Source organism: Macrobrachium nipponense, chromosome 43, assembly GCF_015104395.2.
Source record: "Macrobrachium nipponense isolate FS-2020 chromosome 43, ASM1510439v2, whole genome shotgun sequence".
NCBI lineage: Eukaryota > Metazoa > Arthropoda > Malacostraca > Decapoda > Palaemonidae > Macrobrachium > Macrobrachium nipponense.
Genome location: NC_061104.1, coordinates 34622263 through 34639682, shown reverse-complemented (window position 1 = coordinate 34639682; position 17420 = coordinate 34622263). Strand labels below are relative to the sequence as shown.

Sequence of the window (17420 nt, the reverse complement as noted above, 5' to 3'; positions counted from 1 at the left end):
TTGTATATACAGCGGACCCCCATATTCCTGTTCTCCAGATTCGTGGATTTCTGTCGGGAACATTTCCCCGCATTATTCACGGAAAATTCGCACATTCACAGTATTTTTCTATGAGAAATATCAACAAATTTCTGGTTTTTTTAATCAATTTCATCATAAAATGCACTTTTTGTGATAAAACTCTTATAAACCAAGTATGAAAATTTTTTGTGGGTTTTTCTTGAGTTTTAACTAACAAAACAGGCTGTTTTTAGCGTTATGGGGTTCCAAACATTCGCAGGTTCTAACTATTCATGGGGGGGTGTCTGGTACGCATCCCCCACGAATACAGGGGACCACTGTACTTACTAAGTAATTACATAGCTATTAGCTCAATTTGTACAGCAGCTTGAATATAAAATTCCTGGGTAACACTTCAACATCTGTGTAGGTGTCTAGTTCTGCCCACAAACAGGAATATTAGCAGATAACCTCCCACTGATGGACATAAGGCATGAACAGAATGGGGTTATCTGCTAATACTCCTGTTTGTGGGCAGAACTACTATGGGTTTCAGAGACAGTGCAAGCACGTTTTTTGGCAATATTTCTGTAACCAACACTCGTATCAGAACGAGATTTTGCTATAGTGTATTACACCCAGTGCCCTAATTTATAAGTTTATCGTGAATCACTAATCGTAAAGAATAACAACACTTGTCCTTGTACCACAAGACAAAAACTCCATTATGCAGAAATGGATACGAACACAGCAGTAAAAAGCTCCACCTACCTTCTCCCCACACCTCCACCGCCACCCATCCATCCATCCATCCATCCATCCATCCAACCATCCATCCATCCTTCCTTCACCTTCCCTTCTCTCTCTCTGAAAGTTGCTTCAGTTTAAACTTATTTTCTATGATTTTTCTATCTATCTATCTATCTAATAAGTTTACATTAGTGGATATATCTAACGATTCACTTGGTTGTTACCTGCCTATTGACTGATATATTTATACACTGATCCACTCATCTCTCTCTCTCTCTCTCTGTGTGTGGTAGTGGTGCCTACTGTAAATGGTTATTAGAGTGAGATATCTGAATGTATGGTGGAGCAGTAAAACGATAGACACTATGATTTATGGTAAAGCGATTGTTATACTTGTGGTTGGTTACCTTCTTCGTAATCCTCATGTGGACTCAAGGTATCAGCAATATACCTGGTACTTGTATTACGAAGGTGAAGATGATATGGCCACCACGGAACTTCTGTCGTCAAGGTTGCAGAAATTCGTTTGTCACACTTGTCAAATTTTTAGCCATGAAAAAGTCACCAATTGCCTACAGATTGGTTTGAATAAGTTACTGGTTATAGTTACTTTGTGTTACAAATAAAAATCGAGCCTTCTACAGGACATTCATTAGAGTTAAACCCTTGATCATAGTGATGCACATATAACAGTTGCTTTACCATAAATCAGTGTCTCTATCGTTTTACTGCTCTGCCATACATTCACATAGAGAGAGAGAGAGAGAGAGAGAGAGAATATGAGTGCATAAATAAATCATTCCACTGGCATCTAACAACCAACTGGATCGTTAGATATATACAACATTGTATATTATTAGATAAATAGATAGAAAAATCATACGAAATAAGTTTAAACTGAAATAACTTTCAGAGAGAGAGAGAGAGAGGAGAGAGAGGAGAGAGAGAAGGGAAGGTGAGGGAGGGAAGAAGGACGGGTGGCAGTGGAGGTGGGGGGAGAAGGTAGGCGGAGCTTGGCGGAGCTTTTAACTGTTGTGTTCGTATCCATTTCTGGCTAATGGAGTTTTTGCCTCTTGGTACAGGGACAAGTGTCTTTATTCTTTTGATTCACGATAGCCTAAAGCAAAATCTCTTACTGATACGAGTGTTCGTTACAGTTATTGCCACGGGTAGCGATTCGATGCAGAGGACGAAGCAGCCACTGCCGATTACACAAGTGAAGATACACCAACACTCGAGACACGTCCGCGTAGTTCCTCCCTCGTAGGTGAAGAAAGACCAAAGTCCATAGCCTTTCGACGACTGATACGCGGACTTGGCGTAGAGGGGAAGAGGGAGAAGAAGACAGTACTGGTTCCTTAAGCAATCTCTTCATAGGAGGCGGGGACGAAGCAACGCATTTCCTTCCAATCCTCCCAACCGACAAGGCAGCCAAGTAACATCCAAAACCTCTAAAGCACTGCCGGGCATATAACCTCAGACTGATCTGCAAGAGAAGGCTCCGATGACATGGAAGGGAGATGGAGTGAACTGGGCAGGAGAGATGATGTCACCACTGAGACAGTGCTCGGATGATGACTGGGAGTGACGTCACAAGAGGTGATGACGTCAAGGCTTCCCCTTGGTGTGAACGGGAATCAAGATGCCACTGGTGGAGGAATACATAACAATGGATCCCGTGACGTCATCAACGGGCCGACGCCACAGCTTCCCTCCGACTCAAGAAGCGGTAACAGTCACTGGTGGAGCAATACAAGATGGCTGGCCTCGGCTACCACGAAGATGTGGCCGGGAGGAGGGGGATGGCGCCTGGCCAGCCTGAGGAGGAGGAAAGGGGGGGGGGGGGGGGGGGGGGGCGGGGGGGGAGGGGTTAGCGAGCCCCCAAAAAAGTGCGCAAGCAACCCATCCAAGGATGGGGTTGAATACTGCAAGGGACGAGGCATCAGGAAGGGGCAAAAAACTTTCCAATGAGGGAAGAGTCGAAACCCTCCGATGTTCTCTCTTGCTAAAAAACAACTTCTACTGCTCTTTAGGCAATGCCCGGCATTCTGTGCAAGGATTCATTATAGTACAAAAGTGAGAAGGGCACCTACAGCACGTGATGTGGGGGTCAGTCGCTGCTAAAGGCAAAACACAAGAAAACGGAAAAATGGCAATTTGTCGAAAATTGCATTTTTCCTAACTATACAAATCTGAGGTCCTTTAACAATAGGAAGGTAACTAGCGGCAGCTGGGACAGTCGTAAGCTTTGAACAAGGGGAGAACGGTAGTTAACTGCTTGTCCGACAGTGAGCGCGCCGCGCGCCTGCGAGGTGAAGAATCACTTTTGCTTTAGGCCCATGCAAAAAAAAAATGCAGAGTGAGGGGTGGCATGAGGTGGGACTATATGTAAAGGACCTCAGGTTTGCATAGTTAGGAAAAATGCAATTTTCGACAAATTGCCATTTGTTCCGACACGAATACAAACCCTCGGTCCTTTAACAATAGGAATACTCACTTCTTGGTGGGAGGAATCTGAGCCTTTTTGGTGAACATACTGGTGTTCGTCCAACCTTGGAATGCCTCCCTGGTCGTAAGAGCGAGGGAGGGATCCAAGCCTCTGTCCGATTGATCGGGGTGTGCACCGCAGGATCAATGGTCAGACCCCTGGGCCAAGTACTAAGAGAGAGGCAAGCGTATCTCTTCGTACCAGCAAGCAAGAACTTGTTCCTGTTTGCAAGAGACAATCATAAAGTTATGGGTTTGTCTCAAGTTGGCATCCAACTTCCTCCCCCTTATTGATGGAGGAAGTGGTGGATATTTACTCCTATCCCTAGTGAAAGGGATAGGATGGTGCTCTATTGAGTAGCTCACCTGCATCTCGTCCTTACCCAGCAGGGTGACGACTGTATCCCTCTACCCAGAGGTAGAGGGGGAGAAAAAGATGGGAAGAGGAGCCAGTCACACACTCTTCACTCATCCATTCTTACAGTCACACCAGGACTCGATGCTGTTCAGCCTGCGAGGGTCTGGGTTAACTACACAACGTGTTGAGCAACCACCACGGGTCCCAAGGAAAAAGATCCAAGGACCTGTGGGCAATATCTCGAAGGTAAAAGGAGGTGCATGTGGTCCGGTTGGACCAGGCCCCTACCTTCACTACCTGCGCCACGGAGAAGTTCTTGCGGAACGCGAGGGAATGACGAAAAGGCGTCCACACTCATCCTGGGGTGTCGAGTTTCTTCATACAGCTCCGTCGGGCCTTCACAGGACAAAGCAGCATAGCCTTCGTATCGGAGGCAGTGAAGTCCATTAGGGAGGGGATTGTGAAGGACTCGAACCAATCGTCAGGGACTGAAGGGTTCCGAGTCTTCGCTACGAAGTTCAGTACGAAACCGAGCGTCAGGGATCCCCATCCCCTGGATGCTTGACTTGGCAGATAAGTCATGCAGGTTCCTCAGAGGAAAAGATGGGAATAGTCGTGAGACCTATCCCTCTTCTCGACTTTGGTGATGTCCAGTACCCACACTGGTGTATCCGTCTGCAGTGAAGTCTCTCGTATTCTCCTATCCCCATGCAGCGAAGATCTTCACGGTAGTGGATAAGACAATGACACTCCATGAGTGTGTCGATGGTATGGGTACTGGGACAAGCTAGTAGGACGAAGTAATGACTGATGTGGAACAACCGCACAAGTCCACAGCGTAGTTCGTAACTGACTCGGGCGCTCTGACAGCTGCCGACTGTCTGCGTTCGGTAGAGGCAAGTTGTCCAAGCATCTGAGCAAATCACGTGACCTTCGCCCTAAAAGGGTTATGCCGAGAGACTAAACAAATCATATTTGTTTGTCACCGATGCCTGATGGCGAGGTGATGAATCTCTTAAGGCATGTACCCAAAGTCAACTGCCTTCTAGGGACCAAGGTCTCTGATGGCAAGAAATTTCATAGTAGTTAAATCTCAGCTAAAGAGAAACAACACTATGTGCCGTTGAAGATGAAGGTGGACAGGAATGCAACCTACATCTTCACAACCGAATCGAGAGACGGTTCTCAAGATCCTGAACCTGTGCTTACAAATTACTGAAAACGCTAACCGCTATTTCATTGCTTTCCGGCAAAGAGTCATAGTCGTAATGAAAGCGGGGCGTTTTCCAGTAATGAAAGCACGGGAAAGTAATGCCTGAAGAACTGCTTCTCATGGGCTGAACGTTTGGAAGTAGAGCTGGCAGGTCTGGGAGTAGGCGATGTCTTTCAATACATCTGCTAATCCGGGGTGAACAATGAACAATTGCACACCTCCGAATAAGAGATATTTTGAGGACAAACTCAGATTCCGCAAAAATCATTCGCATTATCGCAGTGCGATGCAGCGGGAGACTATTACAGACTTCTGTTACCGTGCGGTAAACAGAAAAATGAAAGTCAAAGAGATATCTCTGTTGTAAATTTTCGCAATACCAAAGGAGATGAATTGAGCGTCACAGCAGTAGATGGTCATTCATGTATGCGAGAATCCCCGTTAATCAGAGACCTAAGTCCGTGATTATTGGGCAGAGATACGGTTGGTAGTCATTCAAAGCAGGGGAGAAAGACATAACCAACCGAGCTTCTCGAAGCGACAGCTGGCACTGAGCTGCCTCGGGCAGTTCAATACATAATAGCTGTCGCTGACTTGTCATCCTGAGTTGCCAGATAATCCATTCCACAGTTTAAATGATGATCACCGCAAAGACTGGAACGAGTCAAGTAGTCCCTTCGACCTCAGGTGGTCTTCACTTGGAAGACAGTTTTGTGCCCTAAGTCAGGTTAGTGTGGTTTATTTGGTTAGGTCACAATCATTGTTACCATAATGGGGGGTCCAGGGGGTCAGGTTAGGTTGATTCATTTGGTTAGGTCACGACCATTGTTAACATACAGGAGGATCCAAGGGGGCAAAGCCCCCAGCCAGGTCAAGGCACTGCACCCTAAGTTAGGTTAGGAGGGTTTGTTGGGTTAGGTCACAACCAGTAACGGTTTCCCACCCACCCAAAAACCCTGGTTCGCCAACAGGGTCACCCTTTACCGTTTCTATTTATCTTTCGGCAATCGCCACCACTGGTATCCATTCCCCCCACCCAAAAAATCCCAGTTTCCCAACAGGATGTCCCTTTACCGTTTCTATTAAGCTTTCGGTGATCGCAGTTGCTCATATCAGTTTCGTTCGGGGATGGAATCTTCTGGGGCTTGAGTTTCATCTCCATGATAAGTGGATACCAATTGCTCTTCGGCCAGTTGGGTGCCACTAGTGCCAGCTGGCCTCTGAATGATCATAGCTTGTGTAGTACCTTCAAGAGGAGGTTCACTGGAGGAAAAAGAGGGTCCCCCTTTACCGTTTCTATTAAGCTTTCAACGCTACATTGTTTGTTGTTGTTTTGGTTTCTACGCTATTTTGGCCGTGCGTTCTTCCGTCGATTTTCTTGTCCGGACTTACCGCCAACTAGTGGTAGGTTTGGACATGAAAATTGGTCAGAGGTAAGGCTGGCCCACGAAACTGTAGACGCTCCAAGCAATATTTATTCAGCCGACTGTAATTTACCTTTGAAGACTACATGACGGTTCAAGGGTTGCGATGTACCATTGTACAAAGTGCAAAGGTAAATAACAGATTAGTTAGTCGACCAGCAAAATATTACCTTATACTCTTGTAAAGTAAAATAACATAGGAAAATGTCAACTGCCATAGTCTACTTCAACTGAATAATCTTTGAAGTTTTGGTTCAGGGCCCAGAAACATAACAAACTGCCATATTTGAATTCTGGTAGAGGGTGTGGGATATGTAACCACCAGGGAGCCATATGTCCGCTAAGGGGAGGACGGGGTGAGGTACTGGGAGAGGAAGGCACAGGTACAAGTTGGTAATGTGTTACCTGACTGGGGGGGGGGGGGGGGGGGGGGTGGGGGGGGGGGGGGGGGGGGGGGCTCTGTGTTCCCTGGACAGGGGGCCTGGCCCCCTTAACCCCCTTAACCTTCTTTACGGGTGGTGGGTGAGCAGATGTAAACATTGTAGTTGGGGCGCTTGCCGAACTGAATCTCTCGGTAGTGACTCGAGTTTGGAGGGGTGCCCATCGTAAATATTTGCCAAAAATACACTAATCAAGACAGGCTAATGAAATTATCAGGTATTATTAGCACTATAATAACGCATATTCTCTGTTAGTTTTATCATCCTACAGGGAAAATAAATGATTTTATGAAAAAAAAATGTGAAAATCTCAGTGTCCCTTGTACAAGGGACACTGGTGGTCGGTGAAAAAAACTACGGTCTTGAATAGAAATTCGGTCTTACAGAATGTGGTATATTGCACCTGGAACATGCACATAAAGTATTATCAAAATAGAACAGTAAATAAGCACGTAATAACAAAAAAAAAGAGCAAAAACTAAGCGAAAGCCCGCAATAAATATGGAAATCGCAAATTTTATAGTATATCTTTCAAAAATTGGGCGATGTCATTTCTACGTTTTCTAAGATTAGTTTCATCACAGAAAACAACTTAGGGGCATTAGGGGTATCTAAACTAATTTTTCAAGTTTCTTGTCCTCAGAAAAAAATCGCTTTTTGCTTTTTCTCTGGTTTGGTTTTTTATATATAAAGTACTATAAGGCTTTATTTCTACCTTCATTTATCTGGTGTTCATATCTTTTATTTGTAAATGTAATAAGTGAATAAATAAATAAATACAGTAAATGATGATACAACTGGTTTTTTACTTGGGTAGAAGTTATTACATGTTTACGCTTGTCTGGTTTTTGTGATTTTTTGTTGAGACGCAGTTCATCTGTCACCTACACACTACTATAAGCAGTAATAATACTATTTTTTTGGGTTCATCATACGTCTGGCATCGTGTCATACTGTTTATTTTGCTCCAAACTCTTCAAACCGAAATTACAGAATGATTGGAAGTCCCTATCTGAAAAGAGGAGTTTTGGTGGTACTATGCGTACCACCTTTATGCACCCGGTGCGGTATAGTAGACTTCAATGGTGGTACCCACCTACCTCAAACAAACTTTCGGTAATGAAGAGGTTAAAAGGCAATCTGAAACAAAAGCTCCCCTATAAACGGCGCATGCACATTGGTGAATTTTGGCTATGTAACGGCTCCATTATCAGTTTATTTATTGCTTTATTTCAGTTTGTATTTTGTTTCAAATGTCATAGATAAGAGGAAATAACAGGAAAATCTTCCCAAGTGTTTTACCCCACCCATAACCCCCGCTTCCCCATCGGTCCCCCTTACCTTAGGATAGAGTTGTAAGGAATTTTCTCCCTAGTGTTTTACCCTACTCAAAAACCCTGCATTCCCATCGGATAAGTTACAGGTTAATTACAGCCAGCAAAAAAATATTACTTTAAATTCTTGTTCAGGAGGTAAAATTCTAGCGATATACGTGAACTGACACAGTCTAGTTTGCCGTGGTATACGGGCTTAGATCTACCAAAAAGTGGATCATTAGTCTGTGCAAGTGTCCGCACAGCAATGCATTACCCTTCTTCTTGCCAGAAGAAATGAGCTTGCCAAGAATATTTAAATAGGTATGTGGATAAGGCACGAAGCGCTGCTCTGCCACATTCTTACTTACAGCACACATTAACAAGAAAATCAGCGGTCTGCGTATATGCACTCACTCCCCTTCACTCCCCCCATCCTTACCACATCCCCAACATCTCAATCTCGACTTTAACATAGGTAGAGTTAAACCAGCCTGAAAAGTCTTCCCCGAATTCCTTCACTTTCCAGACTTGCAGTCATCTAGTCTGGTTACCCTGGTTTAATATTCGGCACAGGATATAGGTAAGGCAGCCGTATCCCCGATTGCAATAGATATTGGTACGGCAGTGAATTGTGCATGCGTCAATTTCAGACTTACTGCCGTACAAATAACATAGTGTATAGTAGAGGTACGTCACATTCTGTCATCACCAAAGCACCAAAATATTTTGACAGTAAAGGAAAATATACAAAATCACAATAATACTTGAACATACTTAGATTTTGACTATATACTACATGAAAATAAAACTAAACTAATCTATCTGTGCACTTCATATCTTCTTTTAATCTCTCTGAACTGTGTAATAATAGGGTAAAAAATCACGGACGATCCACCATCAAACGCTGGACGGGTCTTATTCACTCTATATTTAATTACAACTCTAAGCATACCATTCAAAAGATTGAAGTTTCGTCTACATAATGTGATATATGAAAGCCCATACCAACTAAAATAAGCATGTGACGCTCTTCGTAAAATATGTTTTCAAGGCAGTTTTGAAATCCAATATGGCGGCTATCGTGTGGAAGTACAGGTTCTGATCAGTGACGACCACCATCTTTCCCAGCCTTCCCAGCACTCATTTGAACAATGTTAGCGTATATATGTAACGTTTTATTGATCTTACTCAAGATTGTAGTTGTAATCAGCACAATAAAACAACATTTTGTTGCCTATATTAGTGAAAGTATGAAACTTTTTATTCCCGGGGTCATGGTTTTAACCGAATTCATCTTTACCTTGTAATCGGTGGTTTTTATCCTTACTGGCATCACAACTGAAACTCCAGTGCTTATTTCATTATAATACACATTTTGGTCTCAATTCACTCCACATTGCACTTTAACCAAGTTCTATTCCTGGTTCCTAAGCGCGCGCGCCACAAACACAGTTACGAACAGCAGACGACGACACTGCAAAGTTTTATTCCCTAAATTGTTTACTTTACTCGTATTTAGTTCAACTTACTTATTTAAAATGTTAATTTAATTCATGTCTATTATCCCTTTTTTGCAACCAAATTACCCCCCAAAAAATTACAGATATTTCTAAAGTAGATACAATCCAATGTTTCTAACCTTGTCGTACATCTGGCTGCCAAAAACCATAGAGGAACAGACTACGGATAAGTGGATTATATTTTTTTTTTTTTTTGCTAGAACTTTTCATTGATTCAGGTCTATATTAGTATTTTGATTTTCTTTAATAACTGTATGCCAGAAATAAATGTTTGCATGCTAAGAATGGCAAAATCGTTGCCACATTAGTGGAGCTTCACACATACGCCGATGAGAGAGAGAGAGAGAGAGAGAGAGAGAGAGAGAGAGAGAGAGAGAGAGAGAGAGGTGGTGGTGGAGGGGGGAGAGGGTAGGTGGAGCTTTTTACTCCTGTGTTTGCATCCATTTCTGGATAATGGAGTTTTTGTCTCTTGGTACAAGGACAAGTGTCATTATTCTTTACGATTAGTGATTCACAAAACCCTAATAAATTACGGCACTGGGTGTAATGCACTATAGCAAAATCTCGTTCTGATAAGAGTGCTCGTTACAGAAATAGGTATTACCCAAAATCGTGCTTGCACTGTCTCTGAAACCCACAGTAGGTATGCTGCTTAGTTGTCAATCAAGTTTTTTGTAATAAGTATTTTATCGAGCTAGCTATGAATAAATTTGTATTTTTTCTCAATCAAAACATATGCCCCTCAATGCTAACTTTCCTCTTTTAATGACTTTCTGGTCATTGCAAATTCGGCCCCATAATTTCTTATGGTGAGAAAACAGACAGAGGCCCAGGGACCGAAAACGATTGCGTCACACTACGGCAATAATCCAGCAGTAAAACATCTTCATATATCCAAAAAGTAAATAATAGATATATATACGCAATACGATTATAACAATTACATGAATAGCTGATAACAATCTGCATGAATAATTGGTAAACAATTCTGCAAGAAAGTTGAGCATGGCAATTATTTACAATAGGTACGAAAGTCAAGATGTCGTGACGTCATAATACAGGACTTAAAAGAACGTTCTAATTCCAAAAAATAATTACTTAAATTTGAGTCAGAATCAAGTTAATTTTTCAATAACAAATATTTTCAAATTAATCATCTTAAATATGTAAAATATTGATGTTCTAATATTCAATTTAAAATTTATCTAAATTGAATTATCTAAGTGCAAACTTCGTCGTCATCTTCTAGCAAAACAGATGTTTACTTAAAAACGTCTTAGTAAGGGACCATGTTCCAATTGTTGTGATGAAAGTGCCCCAGCATCTGTGGGTACAAGTGGTGTGCGGATTTATCACAGGAAATGGGAAGTTTGTTGACACAAGCGACTCCGTAAACATCGAGATGGCATCAATCTTCTAAATAAATGAAGCGTAAGTAAAAATTTCGAAAGCGTTTTGGTGAGATTTCCACTGCCGTGAACACCCTTTTCACTACCCTCTGTTTAATGCTTTAAATTTGGCCTTCATTTCTAGCTTTGGAGAAAATACTTCAAAAGGAGAGTAGTGGTCTTTAGCTCTGTTTCTCACCAACAACAAGTCGCGACTGATGCCCATCTCCCGTATCAGGACGCGTTATGAGTACTTTTTCGGAGGGTGGCATGCTATGATCATCGTTGATTTGATGCAGGCCATGCAGTGTTTTACCCTACATTGGTTTTCGCCGAAAAACAGATGTTTTCAGGTTTCAACGAGCTGAAAAAGCAATGGCACAGGATATAGGTACGGCAGCCGTATCCCGATCGTGGTAGATATTGGTACGGCAGTGAATTGCGCATGTGTCAATTCAGACTTCCTGCCGTACAAATAATATGTGCGGTGAGGGTACGGCAGATTCTGTCATTGGTGCCGTATTTGCGCTCTTGACTTGCTGTAGATACGGCAGTTAGCTGTATCCGTTTACCAGTTTGCTGATCATACTGTATTATGTAAACCAGAGTTCGGCTCTTAGGTGGGACAGTCACTCTTTTTGAACATCTGTCCCCCTTTTTTCAGTTAGCAAAATGTCCCTCCCCCCCCCCTTTTTTTTTTTTTTTTTTTTAGCCTTTGTGAATTTTGTCCCGCTTTTTTGTACTACAAAAACAACACTATCCCGATTTTAATGGAATATTGCTGAAATTTGGTTTAACTTTGCCATTTCACTACCTGGGTAAATTCTATCGTCTTCTCCGACAGCTGCAATATACCCAATGAAGTGAATCAAAAGAATATTGTAAAGTGTATAACGGCCCTTGCAACTGCCGATGTCGGGCAGAATAAAGGGCCGAGAAAGTCAACAAAGGTACGATGGTAGTGTATATATTTATATATAATCTTCTTTGAATCTCCTCTTCGGAATTCTTTTCAGGGCCGATTCGATCATTCGTGACCTACGTAGTATATACCATGAATTACCCAATTTTTTAAAGTTTGAGTCTTCATAGATGTCTATGGCTTTCTTCAGCTCGTTAAATTTAAAAGCCTGAAAACATCTGTTTTTCGGCGAAAACTAATGTATTATTCCGCGGTTCATGCTGTTCCGTCACCATTTTTCTTGCTGTCACTGATATGCCCAAAGACTGTGTATATACTTCAGTAGTATATAGTCTTTGGATATGTGGCGTGAGGCGGTAAACAAAGGTTCGCGCATGCGCGATTCACTGCCGTACCAATATCTACCGAGATCGGGGTACGGCTGCCGTACCAATATCCAGTTCGAAAAGCAATAGATGTCTACAAAGAGTCAAACTTCCAGAAATTGTATATCTGTAGGTCATGAACGATCGAATCGGCCCAGAAAAGAGCTCAAAGAGGAGATTCAAAGAGGGACTTGAAGTACACAGAAACTGTGCTCTGCTATATTCATGGTAGTAGGGAAAACTACCTAAGTCAATCCTCTAGTAAACGGCCTAATCAATCCTAAATAATCATCCAAATCAGGTCCATATTAACAGCATGTTTCCCATATTAGACGCACTACTGACTGCTGCACTACCTTACTAGCTAAGCTTCAAATCTTCTTTGAATCTTCTCTTTTCAGGGCCAATTCGATCGTTCGTAACCTACGGATTATAGGGTAGATCATTCACAGCGGCCGCAAGCAGGCACCTACCATCAATGCAAGCCACCCTACGAAAAGTACATATAACGCGTCCTGACAACCCGAGATGGGCATCAGTCGCGACTTGTTGTTGGTGAGAAACGGAGCTAAAGACCTCTACTCTCCTTTCGAAGTAAAGTATTTTCTCCTCAAAGTTAGGAATTAAGGCCAAATTTTTAAGATTTAAACAGAGGGTACTGAAAACGGTCTCAAACGTAGTGCAAATCTCACCAAAACGCGTTCAACATTTTACTTACAACTCGAGGTATTTAGAAGATTGACGCCATCTCGATGTTTACGGAGTAGCTTGTGTCAATAAACTAACCATTTCCTGTGATAAAATCCGCACACCACTTGTACCCACAGACGCTGGAGCACTTTTATCACAACAATCGAAACACGATTTCTCATCAACAACAAGCCAGGCGTAAACAGCTGTTGGGGTAGAAGATGACGAGAAGCGTGCTCTTGGCTAATTTTTAAATAAGTAGTAAAACATCAATATTTTACATATTTATGATGATTAATTTGAAAATATTCGTTATTGAAAAAGTAACTCGACTCTGACTCAAATTAAGTAATTATTTTTTCTGAATTAGAACGTTCTTTCAAGTTCTGTATTATGACGTCACGACATCTTGACCTTTCGTACCTATTGTAAATAATTGCTATACTCAACTGTCATTGCAGAACAGTTTACCAGTTATTCATGCAGATGTTATCAGCTATACATGTAATTGTTATAATCGTAATGCGCATATATATCTTTATTATTACTTTTTGGATATATGAAGATGTTTTACTGCTGGATTATCGCCGTAGTGTGACGCAATCGTTTTCGGTCCATGGGCCCTCTGTCTGTTTTCGCACCATAAGAAATTATTGGGGCCGAATTTGCAATGACCAGAAAGTCGTTAAAAGAGGAACTTAGCATTGAGGGGCATATGTTTTGACTGAGAAAAATACAAATTTATTCAATAGCTAGCTTGTAAAAAATACTTGGTTATAAAAACTTGATTGACAACTAAGCAGCATGTCTACTATGGGTTTCAGAGACAGTGCAAGCACGTTTTTGGGCAATACCTATTTCTGTAACGAACACTCTTAACAGAACGAGATTTTGCTATAGTGCATTACAACCCAGTGCCTTAATTTATAAGGGTATCGTGAATCACTAATCGTAAAGAATAACGACACTTGTCCTTGTACCAAGAGACAAAAACTCCATTATGCAGAAATGGATACGAACAGCGTATAAAGCTCCACCTACCCTCTCCCCAACCCCCCCCCCTCCACCGCCATCCCTTTTCTTCTTCATTCCTACCGCCTTCCTTTCTCTCTCTCTCCTCTCTCTCTCTCTCTCTCTCTCTCTATCTCTCTCTCTCATCTCTCTCTCCTCTCTCTCTCTCTCTCTCTCTCTGTTGCCATTCGGTATGTGTTGACCCTCCAAAATGGGTATAAGACTACACACAAAACGTTGAAATTGGTGAAATTAGGCTATGTATTGGAAGTATATACATAAATATTAAAGCAATTTTATCATTATTGCATTACTATGACAACTAGAATTCATGGAAACAGTTTATAACCTGTTAAGCGTCACCCACGTAATAATACGTTTACCGCGGATCTACTCGGTAGCGCCTTCAACGGGATATTACGTTCAAGACTTTAACTGCTTGTCAGCCGTCAGCCCCGTAATAATACGTTTACTCGATAGAAAGTTGTAGGAACATCATTTGGTAACACTCTCAGCACATGGGAAACTTATTTCCAGCCTGGCAACTCTTTCCTGGTGGTCGCTTATGCTAGAAAAACTGCCTGTCCCTGTTGGTTTTTCTTTCAATACGCTTCGGGGGTTATCGAGACAAATTGGATTCGCGTCTTTCACAATGAATGTCCCAAAGAGGAGGCATATTTCTTCAGGTGAGATCAATCAAATACTAGATGAGGAGTATGATATTGATAACCTATTTGATGATGAGAGCTCTAGTTCTGAATCCTCCAGTGATGATAAAAACAAAATTTCTTCAATTGCGGGAGTGAAGATGACTTTCTTTGCCGAGTGACTGGACTCCGAGAGAGAGAGAGAGAGAGAGAGAGAGATGAGAGAGAGAGAGAGAGAGAGAGAGAGAGAGAGAGAGAAGAGAGAGAGAATTTCCTACAGTTAATTACAGTATGAATAACAAGCATAAAAATCAATATTAACTTTGAAAAACTATCATCAGTGCTATGATCGCTGATTACAAAAAAAGCGTGACGGTACGTTAGCAGCGAGCTCATCAGGGCGACGCTTAACAGGATAATAATGGAAACGGCCGTATGTGTGAAGCCTCCACTAATGTGGCAACGATGATTTTGCCATTCTTAGCATGCAAACATTAAAGGTTACATTATTTCTGGCATACGATTATTAAAGAATTCAAAATACTAATAAAGACTGAAATCAATGAAAAGTGCTAGCAAAAAAAAAAAAAAAAATTATTCGTTCCTCTATGGTTTTCGGCAGCCAGATGTACGAAAACGTTAGAAACATTTGATTTTATCTTACTTTAGAAATATCTGTAATTTTTCAGGGGTAATTTGGTTGCAAAAAAGGGATAATATACATGAATTAAATCAAAATTTTTAAATAAAGTAAATTTAAACTAAATAACGAGTAAAGTAAACAGTTTAGGGAATAAAACTTTGCAGTTTCGTCGTCTGTCGTCGTCTGCTGTTTGTAATTGTGTTTATCGGCGCGCGCGCTTAGAAACCAGGAACAGCAACGGGTTTAAAGGTGCAATGTGGAGTGAACTGAGACCAAAATGTGTATAATAACCAATCAATAAGCACTGTGGAGTTTCAGTTGTGATGGCAGTAAGGATAAAAACCGCCGATTACAAGGTAAGAATGAATTCAGTTCCAACCATAACCCCGGGAATAACAAGTTTCATACTTTCACTAATATAGGCAAACAAAATGTTGTTTTATTGTGCTGATTACAACTGCAATCTTGAGTAAGATCAATAAACGTTCATACATACACTAACATTGTTCAAATGAGTGCTGGGAAGGCTGGGGAAAGATGGTGGCCGTCACTGATGAGAACGTCCATGAAAAACGTAGCCGCCATATTGGATTTCAAAACTGCCTTGAAAACATATTTTACGAAGAGCTCACATGCTTATTTTAGTTCGTATGGGGCTTTCATATATCACAATATGTTGACGAAACTTCAGTCTTTTAAATGGTATGCTTAGAGTTGCAATTGTATTCATGTTTCACCAATTAAATATCGAGTGAATAAGAACCCGTCTACCGTGATGAGGGTTGGCCTGTTGTGATGTTTCCCCCTACCATTTCGGGAACTTTGCCTCTTCATAGACGTCTATTGCCTTTTTCAGCTTGTTGAAACCTGAAAACATTTTTTGTCGTAATTTTCTTGCTGTCAATGATATGCCTCAGGCGGTAAACAAGGGTTCGCGCATGCGCAATACACTGCCGTACCAATATCCATCGCAATCAGGGATACGGCTGCCGTACCAATATCCAGTTCGTTAATATTCTCGAAAAGCCTTAGCAAGTCTAGTTGTTCAGAGGCCAGGGCCACAGAGCCTGGTCCTGGAAGTCTAGCCTAGCCTATGTGAGGCTAATAGATAGTATTCAACACCTAGCTAATACCTAAGTTAAGGCCACGACAGACTGGGCCTGGGCTAGCATATGGACAGACGTGTATACGACAACGCTTTTACTATAGGTATTTCCTGAGAGTGAGTTGGAAAGGCCACACGTGGGTGGCAATCGATAAATGAGGTGAACAGCAGTGCCTATCAGAAGTGGGGGTCGTGTCTTGTCGTGTCGTGTCCAGGTAGGTAGCCATATGTCCTTAGAATTCCTTTCCGTGAATGATGTTAAATGACCTTCACCGTCTTAAGAAGTACAAAGGCGTTCAACAAAAATAAAACACACACACACACAACGAGAGAATACTCACTAGGCCAGCTGAATAAAATCATGAAAGTGCCGTCTAAGGCTGATGATGGCAGGTTTAAGAATTGAAGGTGACGACGCCCGTCCGGTAGTTAGTTCACCAACAGTATGGCGACTGAACTCGCGAGGAAGTTCACTCCGCTACAAAAACCTTGAAATAATTCGTACCTGAAACACATTGATGATTTTGAAAAATACTCGAAAGGAAAGCGGGCTCTAACCGTATTATCAAGTTAGCGAGTCTGGATCTAAAGTCATACTGTCACATTTTTCCTCTAAAACTATCGTTGTGAAACCCATAAGGTTTGAGCATGCGCCATTTTATTACGCATAACAAGCATTTTCTTTAAAAGAGTTTTGTTTTCAAGAATTCCTACTTCATATGTTCACAAAAGGTCAAAGACTAAATATCAATATATAGAACTTACCAAAATATCTTAAAAGTATGGACAACAATACAATACGCGTCGATGAAAGGGAAACCTATTATTTCACTACAACGGTGGATTTTAGAGGTTACTGTCTGTCTGATTAGAGAATTGTGTACACCTTTTAATAAAGTTTTTCATCAGTGTGACTGTTGAAGATACAATATATTTTTATTTATTAAGATTTAAAAAGTAATATTATCATGAAATAAAATAATGTCTTAGATTAGTTGAAGAAAAATAATATTTCAAAAAGATGTTTAGCTTATCGAAATTCCTTCTTTGCTCAGCGCTGGAAATGTAATTGCAATGTAGTAACCTTTGTGGGAATAATTTGATTTAGTTTTGTTTCAGTCTAAATCCACGGTCTTGAAAT

At 41.5% G+C, this 17420-nt stretch overlaps 1 protein-coding gene across 2 annotated transcripts in view; it reads right to left on the bottom strand.

The window, feature by feature from the left end:
- LOC135213644 (eukaryotic translation initiation factor 5-like) overlaps window positions 1-17175 on the bottom strand; it is a 131483-nt gene extending 114308 nt beyond the window's left edge. For both annotated transcript variants that reach the window (XM_064247685.1, XM_064247686.1), the window contains exons 1-2: window positions 17045-17175; window positions 16621-16784 (exon numbers count right to left, since the gene is read on the bottom strand). The gene's annotated coding sequence lies outside the window, so the exon portion shown is untranslated. The remainder of the gene's footprint in view (window positions 1-16620; window positions 16785-17044) is intronic.
- Between the last annotated feature and the right edge of the window lie 245 nt (window positions 17176-17420).